The 22,992-nt window shown below is 45.3% G+C and overlaps 1 pseudogene; it reads right to left on the bottom strand.

Annotated features, from left to right (window-relative positions):
• The window catches only part of LOC145399115 (uncharacterized), a 111,504-nt pseudogene extending 101,619 nt beyond the window's left edge, over positions 1-9,885 (bottom strand).
• Between the last annotated feature and the right edge of the window lie 13,107 nt (positions 9,886-22,992).

The raw sequence follows: 22,992 nt of genomic DNA, 5'->3' as shown, positions 1-22,992 counted from the left end.
CCTTGTCTTTGGTTCCTTCTTTCTTGCATAAAGAAAAGTACCTGCAGCCTTTTTTTCTAATCCCATTTGCTTGGGGGATGGGATAAATTTAGTTCCCTGTGTCTGAACTCTGTTAAGCCTTACAGTAATCCCTACTGAATGAGTGACCAGAGCTACACAGTTTAGTCCAGATGTGGCTCTACAAGAGAACTGTGCACAGAGGACTATCTTCCTGCTTCTGTACCTAAACCGCCTCTTTATATAACCTGAAAGTCTCCCTGTTTTATTCTCTGCTTCAGTGCACTGTTTGGAGAACTTGAAGTTACTGCTGAGTAATACACCCTAGTCTTTATCTAAGTCAGTAGTGCCGATTGCACTTCCGAAAACAGAATAGTTGGTTCTTGGATCTGCATGACCAGTGTGCATCACCTTGCATTTGTCTAGGTTGAACGGTATTTGTCACTGTTCACACACACACACACACACACTCACAGGACCTTAGAGGACAAGATTTAAATGTTATATATAGAAAATTCTGTAAACTTTATAAAATAGGAGTCCAAAACTACATACCACAGCACAAAGAAGCAGAAAAGAAAATAAGGAAATTGTTTATGCAGAATGTAAAAAAGAAAAAGAAAAAAAGAGACTTGTTGTGGAATAGATACGGAAGACACAATAGTGAGAGCGCATATAATAATTATAAACAGGCAAGAAACGATTACACAAGGATAAGGAGAGAAGCCCAAAGACAGTTTGAGGAAGACATTATAAACAAAAGTAGTGATCAGTCGAAGCTATTTTACAACTACATCGGAAGCAAAACCAATGTTAAAGACAAAATACAATCCACTGCGGACAAAGGGGTCATCTATACACAAGAGAAAATTACGGACAAGGGGGTCATCTATGCACAAGAGAAAGATATATGTGAAGCACTAAATAAAAATTTCCAATCATTTTTTACAGAAAAAAATAATTTTGAGGGTGATGATATGGAACAAGCATGCCCACACATATTACCAGATTTATAAATATCAGAAAAAGAAATACAGGAGTTAAGTAAATTAGACAAAGGAAAAGCAAATGGTCCTGACAAAATCTCATGTTGGGTGCAATATGAATGTCAGAATGTGTAAAACAGTTAAGTTGACCAATATATTTAATATTCAAGGAATCCTTGGGTCAAGGTAAACTACCTGAAATTTGGAAGACAGTAAACATTGTTCCCCTATTCAAGAAGGGGTAATAGACAATATCCACTCAACTACCGACCAGTATCACTAACCAGTGTTGTAAGTAAGCTATTAGAAAAGCTGGTAAGAAAAGTTTGGGTAAACCATCTAGAAGAACACAATATGATAACAGAAAGATAGTTGGGCTTCAGAAAGGGAAAATCATGTTACCAATTTGTTGAGCTACTATGATAGAGTTGAAGAAACATTACAGAAAAGAGAAGGATGGGTGGACAGTATCTGTCTAGATTTCAAGAAAGCATTTGAAAGAGTACTGCACCAAAGACTTTTATGGAAACTGTACCATCAAGGAGGAATCCAAGGCAGCCTGTACTGTTGGATAGAAGATTTTCTCAGAAAAAAGGAAATGAGAACAGTATTAAGGTGAAATTACTCATTATGCAGGGAAGCGGTCAGCGGAGTTCCACAGAACTCAGTGCTGGCACCGGTAATGTTTTCAGTGTATATAAATGACATAGATGGTAATACTGGAAATGAAAGCTATCTAAATATGTTTGCTGATGATGCAAAAATACAAAGTAGAATTACTAACACAGACTCTTGTAGAGAGCTACAAGAAGAATTAAATAAACATTATGAATGGAGCAATAAATGGCAAATGAAATTCAAAGAGGACAAGTGTCAGGTAATTAAGTTTAGTAAAAGTGGAAAAAGACCAGATTGAGATTATAAGTTAGGAAATAAAACCCTACACATATCAGAAAGAGAGAAGGACCTAGGAGTGATTATCAGTAACAGACTATCTCCGGTTGACCACATCAGTGAGAAGGTACAGAGCATGTATACACTGCATGCTAATATGAGAACAGCATTCACATACATAAATGAAGACATGCTGAGAAAGATAATAACATCATCCATCAGACCAACCCTGGAGTATGCATCAGTAGTCTGCAATCCTCGTCTCAAGAAACACATAGATAAGATTGAAAAAGTTTAAAGGGCCGCTACAAGATGGGTACCAAGCTTAAGGGATCTAAGCTACGAAGAAAGACTAGAAAAAATGAATCTGCCAACAATACAGGAGAGAAGGAAAAAAGAAGACATGATTATGCCACATAAATGTGTCTTAGGGAAAGAGAAAATAGACATAAATGAGTATATAACCTATGAAAAAGCATCAGCAAGAGGACGTTGCAAAAAATTGCATAAAAAAAGAGGTGATAAAGACGTAAGGAAATTCAGTTTCCCTAATAGGGCAAGTGATCAGTGGAATGCACTACCGAATGAAATAGTGTGTGCCAAAACAATTCATAAATTTAAGGATATGTATGATAAAATGATTTACTACATAGGACAGTACAAGCTTGACTCATTCCTGTAATGATACAATTAGGTAAGAACACACACACACACACACACACACACACACACACACACACACACACGAGAGAGAGAGAGAGAGAGAGAGAGAGAGAGAGAGAGAGAGAGAGAGGCGGGGGTGGGGTGGTAGAGGGAAAAACGTTCACATTACTGTATTTCGGTTTCTCACAAAAATATAAGTGTGCAGAAACGTCTCTGTTTTCTGCAATAGCGTTCAAAGTTCATGAACATAATAGTGTAATCAGTTCAACTTTGTATTTTCTAACATATGTCGACCAACGTCCGAATACTTGCTTTTCTGCACTCAGATGAATATAAGAGGATGAGCCAAAATCCTTAAGCCTCTCAGCAAGATTAATGTAATTCTTTTTCAGTTTCTTCTTACCTTCACCAGATAATTTCATGCAGCTTAACATTCTTAGGCCGTTTGCCTTACTCAGCTGAATTACATCGTCTGGCATCAGCTACGGTGGAATATTTGGATCGTCCCGACATGCTAGGGTAAATGGCACCTTTATGAACACTCAGGTTCTGATAACTTTGTCAGCTGAATAAAATGCTTGGAGTTAGCTGGAATACGATTACTGCGTCGTTTCAACCTGGGCAGTATAATGAGGGTAGTATGGTATTTTAGGGACTTCTTTTGTTTTCGTTTTCGTTTTTTGAAGGCTCCAACATGCTTGCATGCGTTGGCCTTGGTCACCTAATGGCGGCTCTCCATGCTGCACGATCTGTTGCAGCCTCCCTGTTCAGTCCCTTAACCCTGAGGTCACATTTAATGACCTCGTCCCATGTCTTTCTCGGTCTACCCCTCGTAACCCCACCCCTAATATTAACACTTCTCACCTTCCTCACCCAATCATCATCTCCCATCCTCTCCACATGCCCAAACCATCTCAATCTACCTCTCATCATCATAACACCAATACACTCCAGTCCCTTCCTACCTCTCAACTCTTCCATCGTAAACCCATCCCCCCCATTCCTTGCACGCAGGGACGCACTACACATCCACCTAATCATTGTTATTTCTGTACGTCAGAGCCTGCGAATATCCTCCTCCCTTACTGCCCAGGTCTTACTACCATACAGCATTACGCTTCTAACACATGCTGCATACAAAGACCCCTTAGCACGTAGGGAGAGTCCTTTCACTGTCAGGAGAAGCAAGAGCTCCCTGAACTTCTTCCAACCACTTCTCACCCTAGCCACAGAGCTCCACCTCCAGCACACAACATGTCTCCTAAATAACAAAACTCTTCCAAACACTCAAGAGATTCATCAGCAAGTTCAATCCTTTCACGCCTGACAATCTCCATCTGCTCTCCCCGACACGCCGCACACATAAAATCAGCATTTTCTCGCAGTTTACCTCTGATACCACTACATCTCTTGTTTACCCGTTTATCACAAACACCGCACAAGATGGAATTACTTCCCATGCCCTTGTGGCAAACTGCACATGGCCACTCTCCCAGGTCTCCCTCGTCTTTGACAGCATCGCCACCAACCCTAGATATCATCACTTTTGTTTTATCTGCATTTATCCTTAAGCCCTTGTGCCCCATATCGTCTCTCCACATCCTAAACCTTTCTTCTGCCTCCCTTTTGTTTTCTGCAATCAACACCAAGTCATCAGCATGCAACATCTCCCACGGGAGTCCGTTTCTGAAGTCACGTGAGAGGGCTTCAAGTACCATGATAAGCAACATGGAACTCAAAACTGACCCCTGATGCACACCAACATTCAGAAAAACTCATCACTCAAATCTCCATTCACTCCGAACAATGAATATGGCATCAGCGGTCCCCCTACCTGGCATAAACCCAAACTGCATCTCATTGATATTCACTCTTTCTCTAATCATACCTTCTAATACCCTCCATTACCCTCATTATCTGATCTAAAAGATTTATACCCCTATAATTTCCTCTTTCCAAGGCATCACCCTTTTCTTTATACACATTTACAGTTATACTCTTCAGCCAATCATCTGGGACAACACACTCATAAATAATCATATTTACCAGGTTCACGACTAACCTCACCCCTATATCTACTGAGGCCTTCAACATTTCGGCAGTCAACCTAGACACACCTGGTGCCTTCCCCACCTTCATCCTGCTTAGTGCCTCACTCACAGTAGCAGCATCAATCAAAGGCCAAGAGCCGAACACTGGATCTGCTGGCTCCGAACCTTCCCTGTCCCATCAAACTCCTCATTCAGCAGCCGGCTATAATGCTCTCTCCATGGATCTTTACTATCCTTACTGTTCGCCACTACACTTCTTTCATCATTCTTCACACATTGCTCACCTATAATATCCCGATTATCCCTCTTCATCTGATTTGCCACCTTAAATATCATATTTTTCCTTTCCCCATGATTTAGGTTAGCTAATAAAAGTCTCTGTGACTCAAACTTCGCCCTGTATACCTCTCTTCTAGCCCTACACTTGGCAGCCAAGTATTCCTCCTTGCTACCACCCTTCTTCCATTCCCGGAAAAACCTCCTTTTCTCCTTAACTGCAGCTTCTACACCCTAATGCCACCACCAAGTTACTTTACGTCTTGGTGGTCCTCTTGTCCAACTGCATATTACATCAGTAACTCTCAAGAGATTGTTCTTGAGGGCTCTATACTGTTCATTAATGCATCTGTCTACGGCTCCCTGTTCAGCCACCACACTCCTCATCTCTCTATGAAAGGCATCTCTTACTACTTGGTTTTCCAGCTTCCATAATATCCTCCTAGGTACGTAAGTCCTCTTTCTCATCACTCGTTCTTTATGCACCATATCACAGATCAATAGTTTGTGCTGCTGCACACATTCCTCACGTCCTATAACTTTAATATCCCTCACTAACCTCCTATCAGCCCTCCTAACCAGAAAATAATCTATCTGACCGCTATTTCCCCCAGACTCATAAGTAATTAATCTACTCTCTCTTTTCCTAAAATATGTGTTACACACAATCATGTCCGTTGCCTCCCCAAACTCGAGTATCCTTTCCCCTTCCGCATTCCTTATACCATACGCACATCCCCCATGTACTTCTTCATAACCTTGTGCTGCTTCACCTACATGAGCATTTAAGTCCCCTCCCAAAACCACTATCTCATCATCCCGCATACCACCTACTACACGTATTAAATAATCCCAAATCTATCTTTCTCTACTTCATCCAATCCTGCCTGTGGAGCATATGCCGATATAACTGCAGTTATCTTTCTGCTGAACGGAATTTTCACAACCAATATCCTATCGCTTACTCTCATAACATTCATAACATATTCCACCCATTTCTCTGCAATGATCACACCAACACCCCCCTATCCGTCTGTCCCCCCCCTGCAAAACAACTTATAGTAACAGTCGTACCCAGCAGTCTTCCTGGCTGATCCACCCCTGTACCGGACTTCCTGCACACATGCCACATCCACCCACCTCCTACTGAATGCCTCAACGACTTCCCCCGCTCTTCCCCTCAAACTTCCTACATTCCATGAATCCACCCTCATCCCCCTGGGTGATTTGCTGTCCTCAGGCTTGCTTTGAAACTTATCCTTGTATTTTGTCATAATCAGTATTAATAAAGGGGGACAGACACACCACAGGCCCCACTCACTGACAGTCTCAGGTTCAGGCATTGGATCCGGAACCCCTAGCCCACCAGCTTACCAGTGGCTGTGGTAGTGGCCTCGGGGCACCCTGCCAGGACAGCTGCAGGGACGCCCTCCAAGCGCGCCTTGGCACTGCAACTGTCCCGCCATTATACACTCACTGATAGGGTAGCCTCCTGGAGTGCTACTCCCAGGTTTGGGCCCCTCTCTATTGGGCAGAAGTGGCAGCCTGGGAACCGCAGTGCCCTGTACCTTCTATCACAGGCCCGAGCCCCATCTCACCCTGGACCCATGATCTATGCCGGCAGAACCCCGTGTATGTGGTGTAGTGCATAAGATAGTTAGAGGAAATGTTTAGGAGAGTATGCTGGTCTACTCTCCATGTTACTGTTACACTGAAAAGATCAGCAAAGGGGGATGGTTATATAGCTAGTGAAACAGGAGCTCCAGCTCTCCCTATCACCAGCATTCCCATACCCCTCGGGAGTACCACCCTGTTTGGCCCGTGCTACAGCCTCCTCCTACAACCTCTTCCTACACTGATGACTACTAAAGTCTTAAAAGCCAATATTACGAAATGTCTTCCCTAAGTGGAAGATATTAATCTCATGAAAGAAAACTAATGGAAACAAAAGGTTGTCGTACTGAAGGGGTTAAGCATGGCACCTTGCTGGATGCAGGGACGATGGAATAGAACAGCACTGTCGACACAAGTTCACAAACACAGGCTATCTAACAGCTCCTAAAATGAAACATCATTGTGGCGCTACTTGAGTTAACTGACTGCACGTGAATTCACTCGAGTGGATAGAATCGCGAGGGCGTAACCAGATAGAAATTCCTTATTTCAGCCAGATTAATTAACCCCTAGCTGCCAGGGGTTCCCGGCCTTTGCCCAATCCTCCTTACGGGGGATTTCCGAGATTTTGGCAAAAATACTCTTTTTTCAGATCCTAATGTCTGCCAAACTATAATAGCTAGAGAAGTAAGCAAAAGCTCATAAGACTCTTCCTCTTTTGAATGAAGGTATCCTGAGGTTTCTAGGTGGTCCCGTCAATGAGTAAGGATGAGCTGAAGATAAGTGGTTTTTCACATTTGGCGGGGACGATCCGACCGTGCGCCACTGGCCGTGGCCTTGGCTTCGGTGCCTAGCGTTGGCAGCACTGACCAGAGTGGTGATTGTAACACTGCCTGGGTATCCTTGGATGGAATGTGGGAAACTCCACTCCTTACTCACCATCGTAAGGATGAGTCATCACCCTGTCCATGTGGCTCCCCAAAGGGGTTTCCACCTGTTTCATAATGCCACTATACCCTTTAGTTTTTTTTTTTTTTTAAATAACAGAATGGAGGAAGGAAAAACAAATGGAGAAAAAAAATAATCCATACACCAGATTACTGGTGTCCTCTGCTCATAAAATATCTGTAACAGTTAGACTTGAACAGTTGTAGGTTGAAATTTGGAGGAAAACAACTCTGGGGAAGCGAGTTCCAGAGAGATGCAGTTCGGGGAATGAAAGAATTCTGATAGGCAGAAGTTCTGCAATGTGGTTGAGTGACATTCCAGTCATGAGCGCTACCAGATGCCCGTGTAGCACGAGGGAAGGCATGGTGAGGTGGCACCATGGACGCAACTTCGTCTGAGCATTTGCCAAAAAAATATCTGTAAATAATGCAAGGGAGGCAACATTCCTTCTTACTTGCATGGGAGGTAGTTTATATGTAATGGCAGGGTTGTTAATGATTCTAACAGCTTTATTTTGAATTTTGTCTAGTTGTCTTAATGCAACCTCTCCACAACCATTCCACAAGGGTGAGCAATATTCAAGCTGAGAGCGCACATGACTCTTATAAATTATAGCTAACTGCTCATCGGCGAAGAAGTTACGGACTCTGTACAATAATCCAAGTTTCTTTGAGGCGGTTTTAGCAAGTGATCTGACATGAGAGGTCCAGCTGAGGGCACTGTTAAGTGAGACACCAAGAATTTCAATACTTTTGGAGATGGGAATATTAGTAGCACTGAAGGTAATGTACGAATCTGGTAATATCTGTCTATTAGTAAACTGTATATATTTAGTTTTACTAGCATTAAAAGAGACAAGGTTGATTTGTCCCCATTCACTGATTGTAGATAGATCTTGATTTATGGAGATGGCTGTATTGAGTTGAGAGGTAGAGATGTTAGACTTTGTAAATGGATGTCTGAGTGTGAATGAACTATGTAGTGTTGAGTCATCTGCATATGAGTGAATGGGATTGTGAGTGACAGATAAGAGATCATTAATATGAACCAGAAATAGGGTTGGCGCCAGAACTGATCCCTGCGGCACGCCGGCGTTAATTGAGTGGAAATTCGAATATACATCATCTACTTTTACTCTTATTTTCCTGTCACTAAGATAAGAAGAAATCAAAGGAACAAAAGACGTTAGTCCATAGCAAGGGAGTTTGGACAGCAGGGAACGGTGCCATACTCTGTCGAAAGCTTTAGAGATATCAAGAGCTACTGCATGAGTTTCTCCAAAAAGATCAATTGATTGATGGATGGTATGAGTTAAGAGATTGAGTATGTCAATGGTGGATCTTTCGTGGCGAAAACCGTATTGTCTATCATTAATTAAGTTGTTGGATTCAAGATGTTTAACAATATGCTTATTAATTAAAGTTTCAAATACCTTACCAAGAGAAGATGTGATAGCTATTGGTCTGTAATTGGAGGGGTCAGACGAACTTCCTTTCTTCGGAACTGGGTGGATATTGGCTTCTTTCCATGAATTTGGGATTAAAGAAGTACGTAGTTGTGTGGGAAAGGAAATCTCTCTTTTTTTTTTTCCGTACTCACTTCTTCCGTCAGTTGTAATAATTTCCCCTTACAAGGACACACTTATAATAACACTTGACATAACGATTACAGGAAATTTCATTTTGACAAGTAAATGCTGTGGCTATTTTACGCATTATCGTTGAGCATAAGGTAATTATGTTTCCAATAATTCAGACTGATTTGTGCTAATCAGGGGCTTCGTGAAAATCTTATAAATGTTATACACAACTTGCATTATTTGTACTTCATATCACAAATACACTGATGCTCATATTCAGCACAATTTCCCTGAGTACCGAGTGAAATAATTTAGTTATAGCTAACCAGGTAATCTTCTTTCTGGCCTGTTCACAGGTGGTTTTCTTTCAGGTAACAGGTACGATACACTGATGCTCGTATTCATCACAATTTTCCTGAGTATTGAGTGAAATAATTTTGTTATTGTTATGCTAGGTGTTTAAGGGTCAGCTTCCCATCCCTTGAACGCCTAGTGTGCAGCTGGGTTCTCTTTCTAGATCGGAACTTAGACAAATGAGGGGCCGTGAATCCAAACCCGGGTAAGCGCCATTTCCCGCCAAGTGCATTTTATGATAGATAACACTATTTTCACCCTTCCTCTAGCGGTCGGTGGTGAAAATATCCGCATTTAGGCACTGGAAACATGGTTGAAACTCTCTCAAAGAGAGGCACTATTTTCAACCTTACCCACAACATAGCAAGTGTCCCCCGTAGACATCCCATGTCCAAACCTGGCTAACTCGCATTCTCTCGGAGCGTTGCGGGCGAGACAGCGCGGGCCAATCAGAACTCAGAAGCTTCACACGCCGCGCTTTGTGATTGGCTGGCTGCTTCCTGCTCTCTGAGTACCCAGACATCCCGCATCACAACAAGCGTCAGTAAATGCGTGGTGCCTATCCTCGTCACATCAACTTCGTGTTGTGCACCTTTGCCGTGGATTTTGCAAGCTTTTTCCGTGTCTGAACAGTGTAATCGGATATTTTATAGTGAGCACAATGTCTAGTGATTCGGGTGAGTCAAGTGCTTTACCTGTGAGGCAGTTTTACGGTGGTAAAAGAGGTGCTGATGATGGTGAAGTGGATCGCATCAATAGTGACGATAGTATGGATGATCCCGATTATGGTGTGACTAATGATAGTGATAGTGATAATAATAATGAGAATAGTGAGGCTGATGTACGGGCTAGTGATGGGGCTAGTGGTGGGGCTAGTGCGTGCAAGGCCCCCAAGAGTGTTGAAAAGCAAGGGCGGGCTCGGAAACCGCAGCCAGAGAAGTGAGAGAAGAACATTGCTAAGAAAAAGCGTAACCTCGGCAAGGAGTATGCGGCTTATGCATCAAAGAAAGTAATGCCTGCTAGGAAAATCGGGCCTAACTGTGTCAGGACTACATATTATAATTACAAATCATAATAAATAGATAGATAAATAGAGAGATAGAGAGACAGATAGAAGCAGGGAGTCAGATGATGAGAAGGTATTGTGTCTGCAAGAATCGAGCAATGCTAAACATCATCTGACTCCCTGTAGTGTTCCTCGTGGATGGAAAGTTCTAGCAGCCTGTGTGTATGTATGTGTGTATGTGTGTGTATGGTCACTAGGCGCTGTCGTGTGCCTATCAAGCATTCCTTGCGTTAAGAGTGTGTAAGCATGTTTAGCATTGCTCGATTCTTGCAGACACAATACCTTCTCATCATCTGACTCCCTGCTTCTATCTGTCTCTCTATCTATCTGTTTATCTATCTATTTATTATGATTTGTAATTATAATATGTAGTCCTGACATCTGCTCGGCCGCGCGAAAATGGCGTACCATCGACAGTTAATAGTCCTAATATATTAATACATACTATATACACATTATAATGAACTTATAAGCTAATTAAGTGAAATACATAATATTGTAAAAGTAACATAATTGTATGAATATTGTATACATATAATATAGTAAATAGTGATTATTCAGTAATATTACATTTTAAACAAGTTGTATAAATATTTGAATAAATGCAATGGTTGTTGTATAACACTTTGTAAGACGTGCATGTACAACAGACGTACGCATATAATTGTGCAATGGTAATACTGCTAGGTTATACATTACATAGAGTTATCACTTTAGTAATGTCTAATATTTCACCTAACTTGTATGATGATACTGGTAATACAGAATTGTGCTATAGCTGTATGACTTATAATATTGTACTAACATTGTGGTAATACATAATTGTAATATTTTATGAATTGTTTCACAATATTGTGGTAATGCATAATTGTGTAGGCCTTATAATTGTAGTTACATTTTGTTAATGCAACTGTTAATTGGCAGTGTAACATAATGCAATCGTTTGTCGCTACATAATTGTTACATATCGTTTGTAGTTACATAATTGTAGTTAAAGTTACTAAAAGTTACATCTTGTTAATGCAACTGTTACATAAATTGGTACATATTGTTTGTAGTTACATAATTGTAGCAAGTGTAACATAATGCAATCGTTTGTCGTTACATAACTGTTACATAATTGTAATAATTGCAGTCCTAACATATGCTGCGGTCGATGATAGTGATGATGTGTCATGCCACTCGCTTGTGGAGACAACAATTTGCTTTTTTGTTTGTAGTTTATGAGGTATTTTGGCATATGTAGTAACACTTACACTTATTTTCATTTGTTTGTTATGTGATCTTACTCTATTTCTCTTTTTTCTTTCTTACTTTTCTTTCTTTCTTTCTTTTTTGTTTTTGTTTTTGTATGTATTGATTTTCCATAGTTTGTTTTACTTCGCTTGTGTACGCTTTTTCTATGTTGTTCATGGTTGCATAATTACTGGCTAATTTCCTTGGGATACTTTTTTAAAGGTTAGTTTATATTGCACAGGTATTACTGAAAATGATATTATATAGTCTCATATTTTGTTATTTTATATAAAAAATATATATATATATACACTATATACAGTATTAACTATACACACTGACTTGTTGTTCACCTGTACCTATCGTGAGTAACATGTGAGTCAGCACTGTGTGGAAAACATTGTCTTCACGATTGTGTTGAAGATGTTTACTCTTGCTAACGTCATTTGTGTTGGCCATTTTTTTTTTTTCTCTAGTTTACCTTGTAACTTAAATTAACTGTTTCCACTAGGTAGTTTTAATTAATAAGTGTTAAATACAGTTCTTTTAATTGCTCACTGAGTAACTGTGATGGTATAATTTCTTTATTACTTTGTAGATGTAATAATGTATAACTGTATGTATGAAACACGTATTTTATGTAGGTCTAAATGGTAACACTCGTTGGTAGTAAATAAATGTTATAATAAATGAATGAATATGTATACAGTGTAGAATATTTATTGTTGGTGATTATTTAGTGTTTGAGTTATGCAGATAAATGAAGTATGTGTATTTAAGCTGTAACTATACAGCACGTTTTATATGTTTGTGCAGAAGCTTATTTTCTATCACTGTGTATTGTATAAATGAAGTAACTATGTAACTCACTAATTTTTACCTTGGTGGGAAATGGTGTGAGTGGTGTTGCACGTGGTGATAGCGTTGTTCTTCACGCGTTGATTGGCGTGTTGTCGTCTCAGCACATGGTGACATCGGCTTCCCACACTGGTAGCTGTGGTGAGTGAATGAGTAGCGATGAGTAACTTGAGTGAAGACGGGTGAGTAAGACGAGTTGTGAATATGGACTTGGTGTTTTGCTGCGTGTCTTGACCTCTGGGTCAGCATAGGCGGGAAGGAGTGGTGGTGGCTTGTGTGCTTGTTGCTTCGGTGTTTCCTCTTCTTTACTTGCTTTGTTTTATATTCTTCTTGTTGCTGCTTGAAGTTACGTGAAGATTATAGAGTTGTTTCGTAGACTTGTAGACTATTTGCATTGTAGGCTGTATTTTGTAGGGATTCACTGTAGATGGAAGCTAATCTTGTAGAGTCTCGCTTGCTTTTGTAGAAATTTGCTTTTAATTCGGAGACGATGTCCGTAGATTCGCTGGTTCGTCGTAGAAATTGCAAGATTGTATCAATGTTTTGTTAAACTACTTGCAAGGCGTCGTGTGATCCCTTCACCTCTGCATCAGCATGATGATCTGGGAGACGGAGGGGGCTGGTTGGAGAGAAGTGTCAGGAGCTGGTTGTAAGTTGTTGGTTGTGAGAGGTATTCTTTTTGTTTTCAATCTTGATATTTTGTAGGAATTCAATGTTGATTCGTAGACGAGGTTCGTATACGTTCGCTGCTACCAAATGTCATAAATGACTTTGTGTCATAAAAGACTGTGTGGTTCGTTTATGGTTGAGTTATATATATATATCTATGACTTGTGGATGAGCGGTTTTTTATATCTTGGAGTAGCTTCCCATTTGTCATGTAGTGACAGGAGAGGTAAAGAATAGTATGGGACTATTTTTATTTGTCTTGGAAATATTAACAAGTCTTTCACACAGAGCGGAATATAGAGTCCAGTCCCGCTAGCTATATCTCTGTCTCTCTCTTTCTCTGTCCCTCTCTCTCAGTTGCCAAGCCCTTCCCTTCGACCAGCCTCTTGTATCGCTTGTCCCCTTCTCGACCTGCCTGTTCTAAGGCTAACCTCCGTCTGCCGCTCTCTTTCCTAAATTCTGATGTAGCAGGGGTGTGTCACGTGTGTTCCTCGTGGATGGAAAGTTCTAGCAGCCTGTGTGTATGTATGTGTGTATGGTCACTAGGCGCTGTCGTGTGCCTATCAAGCATTCCTTGCGTTAAGAGTGTGTAAGCATGTTTAGCATTGCTCGATTCTTGCAGACACAATACCTTCTCATCATCTGACTCCCTGCTTCTATCTGTCTCTCTATCTATCTATTTATCTATCTATTTATTATGATTTGTAATTATAATATGTAGTCCTGACATATATATATATATATATATATATATATATATATATATAACTCAACCATAAAGGAACCACACAGTCTTTTATGACACAAAGTCATTTATGATAACTGTAATACTGGGTGTTTCGAGAAGGTCAGCATGGACAATATTAATGACATTTTCACGTGTTTCTGGGCTATCGGAAATAATGACAGCCAAAATGCGTACGTGCAGGCCCTGTTTCATACCGAGCCAATTAAGAGAAAACATACATTATCCGAGGTAAGCTGGAGGAAAGTGACCTATGAGGATTTTGTTAAAGTGAACGATAAAAACATTCGCGTGTGTCGCAGTGCATTCCTTGCAATCCATGGCATCACTAAGACAAAACTCGAAGTGCTTCTTCAGAAAAAGAAGGAGTCAGGCAACAGAACACCTGTCCCTGATAAACGTGGTAAAAAACCTGGTCCACGAGCCATTGTGGGCAGGCAGCTTGAGCTCGTGCACGCTCACATTGCAACCCTGCCTGTCATTGCAAGCCACTACACAAGGGCACACACCCCACATCGACGGTACCTCGAGGCTGGCTCCAGTATCTCCACCTTACATTTTGAGTATCTGCAGTGGATTTGAACCACCCAAATGAAAAAACTGTGTTACAGGAATTCTTCCAGACTGTTTTCACCCGAGACTATAATATCGTGTGATGTGTGTACCACCTGTGATACACTGAAAATGAAGATCAAGAACAACAAGGAGTTGGGACACGATGTTGCACACTTAGAGTTGCAACTGGAGCAGCACGAGAAAGCAGCAAAGGTGTCGCGTAACCTGCTGAAGGCAGCCGAGGAGGAGGGGAGACGCATGGGACGGTCGGCTAACACCACTAAAGTGGCTGGACATCAAGATATGACAGCAAGGGGCAGGACTTCACAGTTCTATGAATTTTTTGTGACAACTGTGCTGGGCAAAATAAGAATATCATCATGATTCTCATGGCATCGCAGCAATGCCTCTATTCTGATGTGTGTGGAGTTTGTGTTCATGGTGTCTGGCCACTCATACCTTCCTTGTGATCGTTCGTTTGGGAGTATTGAGCAGAAACTGGCAACGTACACGATCATCTCATGCCCAGAAACCTACATGGATGGTACTGCAAACGCCATCGGCAAGAAGATCCCTGTCATTGCCATGCAACGACCCGACTTCCTCAACGTCAGACAACTCCTCGACTACATAACCAGGCGTCCAGCTGCTAGTTTTGCCAAGGCCTGTCAGCTTGTTGTGGACATTTCCTACAAAGAAGGTTACATCATCAAGAGCAACTACGACTTCGACGAACATGAAGGCTTGCAGAGAGTTCGTCTGTAAGTTCAACCTCAGTGATGTAGACCTCCTGCTGAAGTACACTGCTGCCCGCCCCCTGAAACCTGAGAAATTAGCCGACCTCAAGAGCCTGCTCAGTCTTCTTGACCTCAAGGGGCAGGCGTGGGTGATCTTGACGGGCAACCAGGTTGTAACCCTGGTTGCCCATCAAGATCACCTTCGGGAGACCAACAGAGCCCATGTGAGCAAGGAAGATGACGGTGATGATCCTGACAACATTACGTGGGAGTACGTGGATGTTCCAGTGACAGTGCAACCGCGCACGGCACACTAACATGCACCTGTGCCACCTGCCCGGCTGCCCTCACGTTGACGACTATGGACCGTTTAAAGGACTACGAGTATGGCAACACTAATAATGGATCAGCAACACTACAAAACTGGGTGGTGAGTGTTTTTTTTTTTTCCAGTATCTATTCCAAACATTCTATCTACTTTGTCACAGTTCATTCAATGTACGATTAATAATAATAGTAGAATATTATAATACCCTGAATAATAATAATAATCTTATTGACAATATAACAGCATTCTGTACGCCTAGAAACTATTGTAATGCAATGTTGGTTTTCATACTGAGAGTAACTGCTATCTCTTTCATCTGCCATTCTATTTTCTTTTTATCTTTTTATCTATCTATCTCCTTGAGGCTAAGATGTGTGTGTGTGTGTGTGTGTGGAAGGATGAGAGAGTGTGTGTTTCGTCCTTTCTTGGTGGACACCTCCCGTTTTGGGGAAAGATTCCAAGGTATATAGATAGTTAGATAGATAGATAGATCTACCATTCTATCCTTTACGTCAGTACTTAGTATTATAAATAATAATACTATTGGGTTGGTAAATAATACGTGACATTAAAGTTTCTGCTGCAAATCGCTCTCAAAGTTTGGTGACATTCATTAAAAAATACAGTAAAATTTAAATTAATGAATTATAATGGTATTATTTTGTATGTTAACACCATGATACCAGAACACAATAAAAATAAGACACTTTGATGTATATTCTGACAAAACATGAGCACCATAACATCATTAATAATGGAGTGACACGAGTCCGAATGTCGCCAGACTTTGCGTGCAATTTACTAAAAACTTTTTTTTTGGCGCTTAGTCGGGTTTAGATGCGAAGCCCCTCAAATAAGGGATAGGCAGGTCACAAAAAGTCAAGGCAACAACCTTACACGTGTATTGACTAATTGTATATGTGGAATAGGTAGATGTCACAACAACAGGAATCTGGGTAATTATAAGTCAAGTACTAGTATCGTAGTATTACACAGGATACTATTTAGACAATAGTTCAGGATAGCAGGTGAATGGTACAATAACTCGTGTTTGTAGCATTTCGGGCAGGGGAATAGATCACTGTCACTTGGAGGGGAATATAAACTGTATTTAGGCTGGGCAAGTATTTCGCTGGTCTTCCAGTGCGGAGGAATTACACTATGAGGGCCGAGTCTGTTGTTCACTGAAATCACTGCACTCTTATTAGATCTCTCTTCTTACTCTCCTATGCCACTGTTTGTCCAAATCACAACTATCACACATTACTAGGCCTTGTGCTTATGTTCTGCCCGATATTCCAGTCACTATCATACTGTCATTGCACTTTTCACTGTCACTTACAGTCAGTTGGGCAGCGGCGTGGTTAGTGGGGGGCAGTGGGAGGACTCACAGCTCGACTCCTGACGGGGGCTGAGTCCTGCCTGTGGTGTCTGTATCCAGAGGCCATGGGATCACTCATAGGGGTATCCTCTCTCATCCGGGGCTGGGGACGGTGAAGGGCCCTGCACTGTCAGGGCTGAGAGTTGGAGTGCGGCCCTCGGGCTGGGGCCGAACAGCCTCCTGAAGCACGCACTTAAGTGCCTGACGGAGGACGAGGGTCGTCTGTGTTGGGGTGGGGAGGGGCCTTGCCCGGAAGTCCTGGGGGCGGCCTTGGGGGCCCGGTGGCTGCGGCCTCCTGCTGTTGGGGAGGCCCTCGGGAGTGAGCTGCTGCGTCGGCCGTTGTCGGAGTCCATCAGGTTGGGTCTCTCTGGAGCCAGCTGGGTGGAGTACAAGCCTGGAGATAACACAGGGCCTCTCCAAGGTCCTCGGGACTGGGACCCTCCTCCTGGAGGATGTCACGTCGTGGGGGTGTGGCAGTACCTGACGGAGGAGCGGATGCTGGCCGTCTCCTGCTGCAGGGCCCGGCTACTGTCTGTGGCCTTTTAGGGGCGTGGCTTTCGGCCATCGCTGAGGCCTTCCTACTGGCCATGGCCCGTGTGGGGGAGTGGCTACCGGCCGTCTCTGATGAAGGCGGGAGCAGCTACTGGCCATCTCCTGTGGGAAGGGGGAGGTGCTACCAGCCATCTCAGGGGCACCTTCAGGGAGGCTACTGGCCCTCTCCCGATGAAGGTGGGAGTGGCTACCGTCCGTCTCCTGAGGGAGGGGTGGGTGGCTACTGGCCATCTTGAGGGCACCTTCAGAGCAGCTACCGGCCGTCTCTTGACAAAGATGGGAGCGGCTACAGGCCGTCTCCTGAAGGAGGGGTGAGTGGCTACTGGCCATCTCAAAGGCACCTTTGGAGCGGCTACCGGCCGTCTTCTGATGAAGGCGGGAGCGGCTAGAGGCCGTCTCCTGAAGGAGGGGTGAGCGGCTACCGGCCGTCTCTAGGGCACCTTTGGAGCGGCTACCAGCTATCTCCTGATGAAGGCAGGAGCGACTACTGGCCATCTCCTGAAGAAGGGGTGAGCGGCTGCAGGCCATCTGAAAAAGGGCGTGGGTACCGGCTGTCGCTGGGGTCTGCCTGGTGCTAGAGTAATAGCTCCATCCCAAGCTCCATCCCGATCCTGTCGAGGGTCGGCTTGCCTGCAAGGTAGTTACAATTTCCTGCTATGGTGGCAGCGGGTGAGTTCCAGGTCATAGGGGCACGCGGCCCGGGCGGACTTACGTCCCTCTCACTCAGAGCAGGACCGCATGCTGTCTGCCCCTCTGTAGGCTCCTTCTGTGGGTGTCGTATTGCCCCTGGAGCCTATGCCCAGCATTTTACCACCTTCGTCGGGGAAAAAGTCACGTCCCTGTCAGGAAAAAAGTAATGTCCCCACGACTGGAGGTGATAAACTTTGACTGTGTTGGTGTGGTGGACCGGCTGTAGTTGTTGTAGCAGGGCAGTCCAGGATGGGTCGCAGGTAATGAAGTGGGTGGATGGGTCGGTGGCGGTGCGGAGGAGCTGCAGAAGGTGGAGAGGGCCACGGACTCGGTGTTTGCATCCGAAGGACAGTGCCCATGTATTATGATGAACTCTCGTGGTTGGAGGTGTTGCTGGTGGTTGAGCGTTGGGCTGAATTGTTGGACACGGATGAGGGAGGTGAGGTTTTATGGCAGAGTAATGTGGCGTGGTGTCTTTTGGGAGTGGTGGTGGATGTGATTTGCGCTTGGTGTAGCATGAATGTGATAGGTGTTGTGTTGGGAGTGTGAGTGGAAGAAGGATTGGGGCTTAATGGTGAGGTGGGAGGGGTGGGGGTGGTGATGTATCTTGCGGGTGGGTGTGATAGGCTCCCCGAGTGGGCGATGGTGGTCTTGAGGGTGGGTGTGGGTGGTGAGTCGGGCATGTGGCATTGTGTTGACTGGGTGGTGCAGGCTGTAGGTGTTGTGGCAGTGTGCTGGGGCGGTGGTGTGATGGCAGATTTGGGGGAGGTGGCGGGAGTGGAAGGTGAGGAAAGGCGGGCGTGGGGTGGCCTGAGGTGGCAGGTGAGGAGGCTGAGGACGGAGTGGTGGGCAAAGGGAGCAGGGAGGGTGATGGTGAGGGTCTGGGTGAGGAGTCGGGAATATGCGGAGTCGGTGGACCGTCAGGTAAGGTGTGATGCAGTGTGGTGGATGGCGGGGTGGGGGACAATGGAGAGGGGGATGTGGGCTGGGAAGGTCAGGGAGAGATGTAGCAGCTGTAGGAATCACGGGGAGGGTGGGCAGCAGTGGGGAAGGTGGGGTTGGGGCTGGGGAGGTGGTGGTGTGTGTTGCAGGTGGGCACAAATGGTGGGTAGAGCGGAGGATGGCAGTTGTGGGGTGGGAGTGGGTGGTGAGGTTGGTGTGAGGCCCTTTGGTGCTTTGGTGGCATGTGGCGTGGCAGTGGAGGTGGTGTGTCGGGGTGAGGTAGCTTTGTGCGGCGCTCCACCGGTGGGCAAGGGCGAGGTGGTGAGGCTCGAGGTGGGTGGTGTGTGGGGATGTGAGGTTGCTCTGGTACTGGAGGTGGGTAGTGGTGGTGTAATGGCAGGTAAGGTGGCGTTAGGTGTGTAGGATGAAGGGGCTGGAGGTGAGGAGGTGGGAGGCTGGCTGTGGAAAAGAATTTGTGGCAGTGGTGAGGCGGCAGGTGTGATGGCGTGAGGTGTGGGTGGTGAGGGGGGAGTGCTGTCTCATGGCACTGTCCAGGCATTTGGCGATGGGGTGGCTTGGGTGGTGGCTGGGTTCTGCGCTCATGGTGTGGGGTGGGCTGTGGTTGCAGAACGAGGGGATAGTGCAGGTGTGGAGGTGGTGGCATGCTTGGGGGTGGTTGTGCTGGTGGCTGTGGTGGGGTGGCAGGTGATGTGTAGGATTGGAGGCGAGGTGAGGTGGACGGGGGTGGGTGGGGAATCTCTTGGTCATGGGGTTGTGACTCAGTGGCTGACGGTAAGGCGTCCTGTGGGGTCATTGGGGATGAGTTGGGGGTCTGTGGGGATGGTGGGGTCGGAGTTGGGGTGGGTGAGATGATTGTGGACAGGGAGGTGGGTGAGGGTAAAGAGGGCGAGGGTGTAACAGGGCAAGTGTATGAGTTAGTTGTGTTGGCAGGGAAGGTGAGCGGTGGTTCAGTGTGGTGTGTGGAAGAGTGGGTGTGGCGTAGTCGGGAGGCGGCGGGTGAGGTGGTTTGTGAGGGGTGATAAGTATGAGGCAGTGGACAGGACAGAGGAGGTAGTTCTAGGAGGTGGGATAGGGGAAGATACGGTATGGGTCCTGGGGAGCCTGTTGAGGTGCAGAGAGGCTTTTTGTTGAGGGAGAGCACGGCGGGAGGAGGTGATTGTATCGAAGAAAAGGGTGTGTAGAGAAGTGGGAGGATAAGGAATAGGGGAGGGTAAAATAGAAGATATGGAGAAAGAGACATTTCGTTTTCCCCTGTCATAGGCTGGGGGTGATGTGTCTGGAAGGTGGCCCGTGGCAATATGGGGTGGTGCAGGTGCGGTGTGGGGCATCTTTTGTGACAAGCTCTGTGCCTTTTTCGTCAAGCTCGGGGGTGAGTAGCGTATGGGGCGTTGTCATCATGTCCTTTGTCCTGTGGTGGGGGGGCTTGTAGGTGCCCTGGGGTAGTTGCTGTGCACTAGATGGCTCTTAGTTACTTACAGATGTCGTGGTTAGTGCATCCATGGCCACAGGCAGAAAATTCCCACAGGTTGATGGTGATGATGTTAGTGGGGAATTGCTTGATTTCGCCGATTTGCTGAGGAGTGGGGTGGGTGGCTAGAAGGCGTCTTATTAGCTGTAAATCTTTATCCACGTCACCCATTGGGTCATGTATTATGAAGTGTTTTTTGATGAAGTTGGGGAGAATCCTGACGAGTATGTTAAATATGAGTTGTTCTCGGGTTTCGCCATCCGCCTCAGGGTAGGCGGCAGTAACCAGGCGTCTGGCCTGGATTAAAGTATCATCCAAATTGCCATCATATGGCAGGCTATCCAACTGGGACAGTGCCACAACTTTTCCTAGTGAGGGTGTAATGACTTGGATCATAAGCTTCATGAAGTTTTGCCATGTGAGGCCCGGGACGATTTTTGGCGCGATATTTGCTGCTGCTTTGCCCAGTAATGGAAGTGTTACTGTTATTTTTTGTTTGTTGTCCTCAAACCCAATATCTAGCAATGGCTTAATAATCGCCAGATAAGTGTGGACAATGTACTGTTCTGGGTCAAATTTAGGCAATTGCACGTGCAATTTGGTTGCCAATTTGCCGGTATTTCCTGAATACCTCTCTCATATGCCCGGGTCAAGAACCACCGCTGTCCACCAGCGTTATGTTAGGTGTTTAAGGGTCAGCTTCCTGTCCCTTAAACTCCTAGTGTGCAGCTGGGTTCTCTTTCTAGACCGGAGCTTAGACAAATAAGAGAGAGGCAGGACACAAAAACTCAGAGCAACAACCTTACACGTGTATTGACTAATTCTATATGTGGAAGAAGTAGATGTCACCACAACAGGAATCTGGGTAATTATAAGTCAAGTTCTAGTATTGTAGTATCACACAGGATAATATTTAGACAATAATTCAGGATAGCAGGTGAATGGTACAGTAACTAGTGTTTGTAGTATTTCAGGAAGGGAATAGATCACTGTCACTTGGAAGGGAATATAAACTGTATTAAGGCTGGGCAAGTATTTCGCTGGTCTTGCAGCGTGGAGGAATTACACTATGAGGGCCGAGTCTGTTGATCACTGAAATCACTGCATTCATATTAGATCTCTCTTCTTACTCTCCTATGCCACTGTTTGCCCAAATCACAACTATCACATATTACTAGGCCTTGTGCTTATGTTTTCTTGGATAATACACTGCCTGATATTCCAGTCACTATTACACTGTCATTGCACTCTTCACTGTCACTCACGGTAGGTGGGGCGGCAGTGTGGTTAGTGGGGGGCAGCAGGAGTACTTAAAGCCGGACTCCTGATGGGGGCTGAGTCCCGCCTTTGGCCTCTGTATCCAATGGCCATGGGATCATTTGTAGGGGCGTCCTCTCTTGTCCGGGGCTAGGGGTGTTTAAGGGCCCTGCAGTTTGAGGGCTGGAGTCGAACAGCCTCCTGGAGTGCGGATTCAGGCTCCTGACAGAGGACGAGGGTTGTCTGTGTCAGGGTGGGGAGAGGCCTCACCTGGGGGTCCTGGGGGTGGCCTCAGGGGCCCAGTGGCTGCGGCCTCCTGCCATCTGGGACACCGTCAGGAGTGAGCTGTGGCGTCGGTCATCGTTGGAGTCTGTCAGGTAGGATCCCTCTGGAATCAGCTGGTCAGAGTACAACCCTGGGGATAACACAGGGCCTCTCCACAGGTCCTCAGGACTGGGACCCTCCTTTTGGAGGTTGTGATGTCGTGGGGGTGTGGCAGCACCTGACGGAGGAGCAGCTGCTGGCCGTCTCCTGCCGTAGGGCCCGGCTACTGGACATGGCCTTTTAGGGGCACGGCTTCCAGCTGTCGCCGAGGCCCAGCTACTTGCCATGGCCCGTGTTGGGGAGTGGCTACTGGCCGTCTCCTGAAGCAGGGGGGGGGAGTGGCTACCGGCCGTCTCAGGGGCACCTTCGGAGTAGCTACTGGCCCTCTCCTGATAAAGGCGGGAGCAGCTACTGGCTGTCTTCCAAGGGAGGGGTGAGTGGCTACTGGCCATCTCGAGGACACCTTTGGAGCAGCTACTGGCCATCTCCTGACGAAGGCAGGAGCGGCTACCAGCTGTCTCCTGAAGAAGGGGTGAGTGGTTGCAGGCCGTCTCAAAAAAGGCATGGCTACTGGCAGTCTCTGGGGTTCTGTCCGGAGCTAGAGTAATAGCTCCACCCCGATCCTGACGGCTCACCCGCAAGGTAGTTACGGTTTCCTGCTATGGTGGCCGCGGGTGAGTTCCAGGTCATAGGGGCGGACTTATGTCTCTCTCGCTCAGAGCTGGACTGCGCGCTGTTTGCCCCTCTGTAGGCTCCTTCTGGGGGTATCGTATTGCCCCTGGAGCCTATACCCGGCATTTT

The sequence above is a fragment of the Coenobita brevimanus genome, chromosome 47 (genome assembly GCF_032717465.1).
Source record: "Coenobita brevimanus isolate Jiangsu-jjx chromosome 47, ASM3271746v2, whole genome shotgun sequence".
In the NCBI taxonomy this organism is placed as follows: domain Eukaryota; kingdom Metazoa; phylum Arthropoda; class Malacostraca; order Decapoda; family Coenobitidae; genus Coenobita; species Coenobita brevimanus.
The sequence above is the reverse complement of the archived record's forward strand: the minus strand, read 5'-3'. Positions and strand labels throughout refer to the sequence as shown.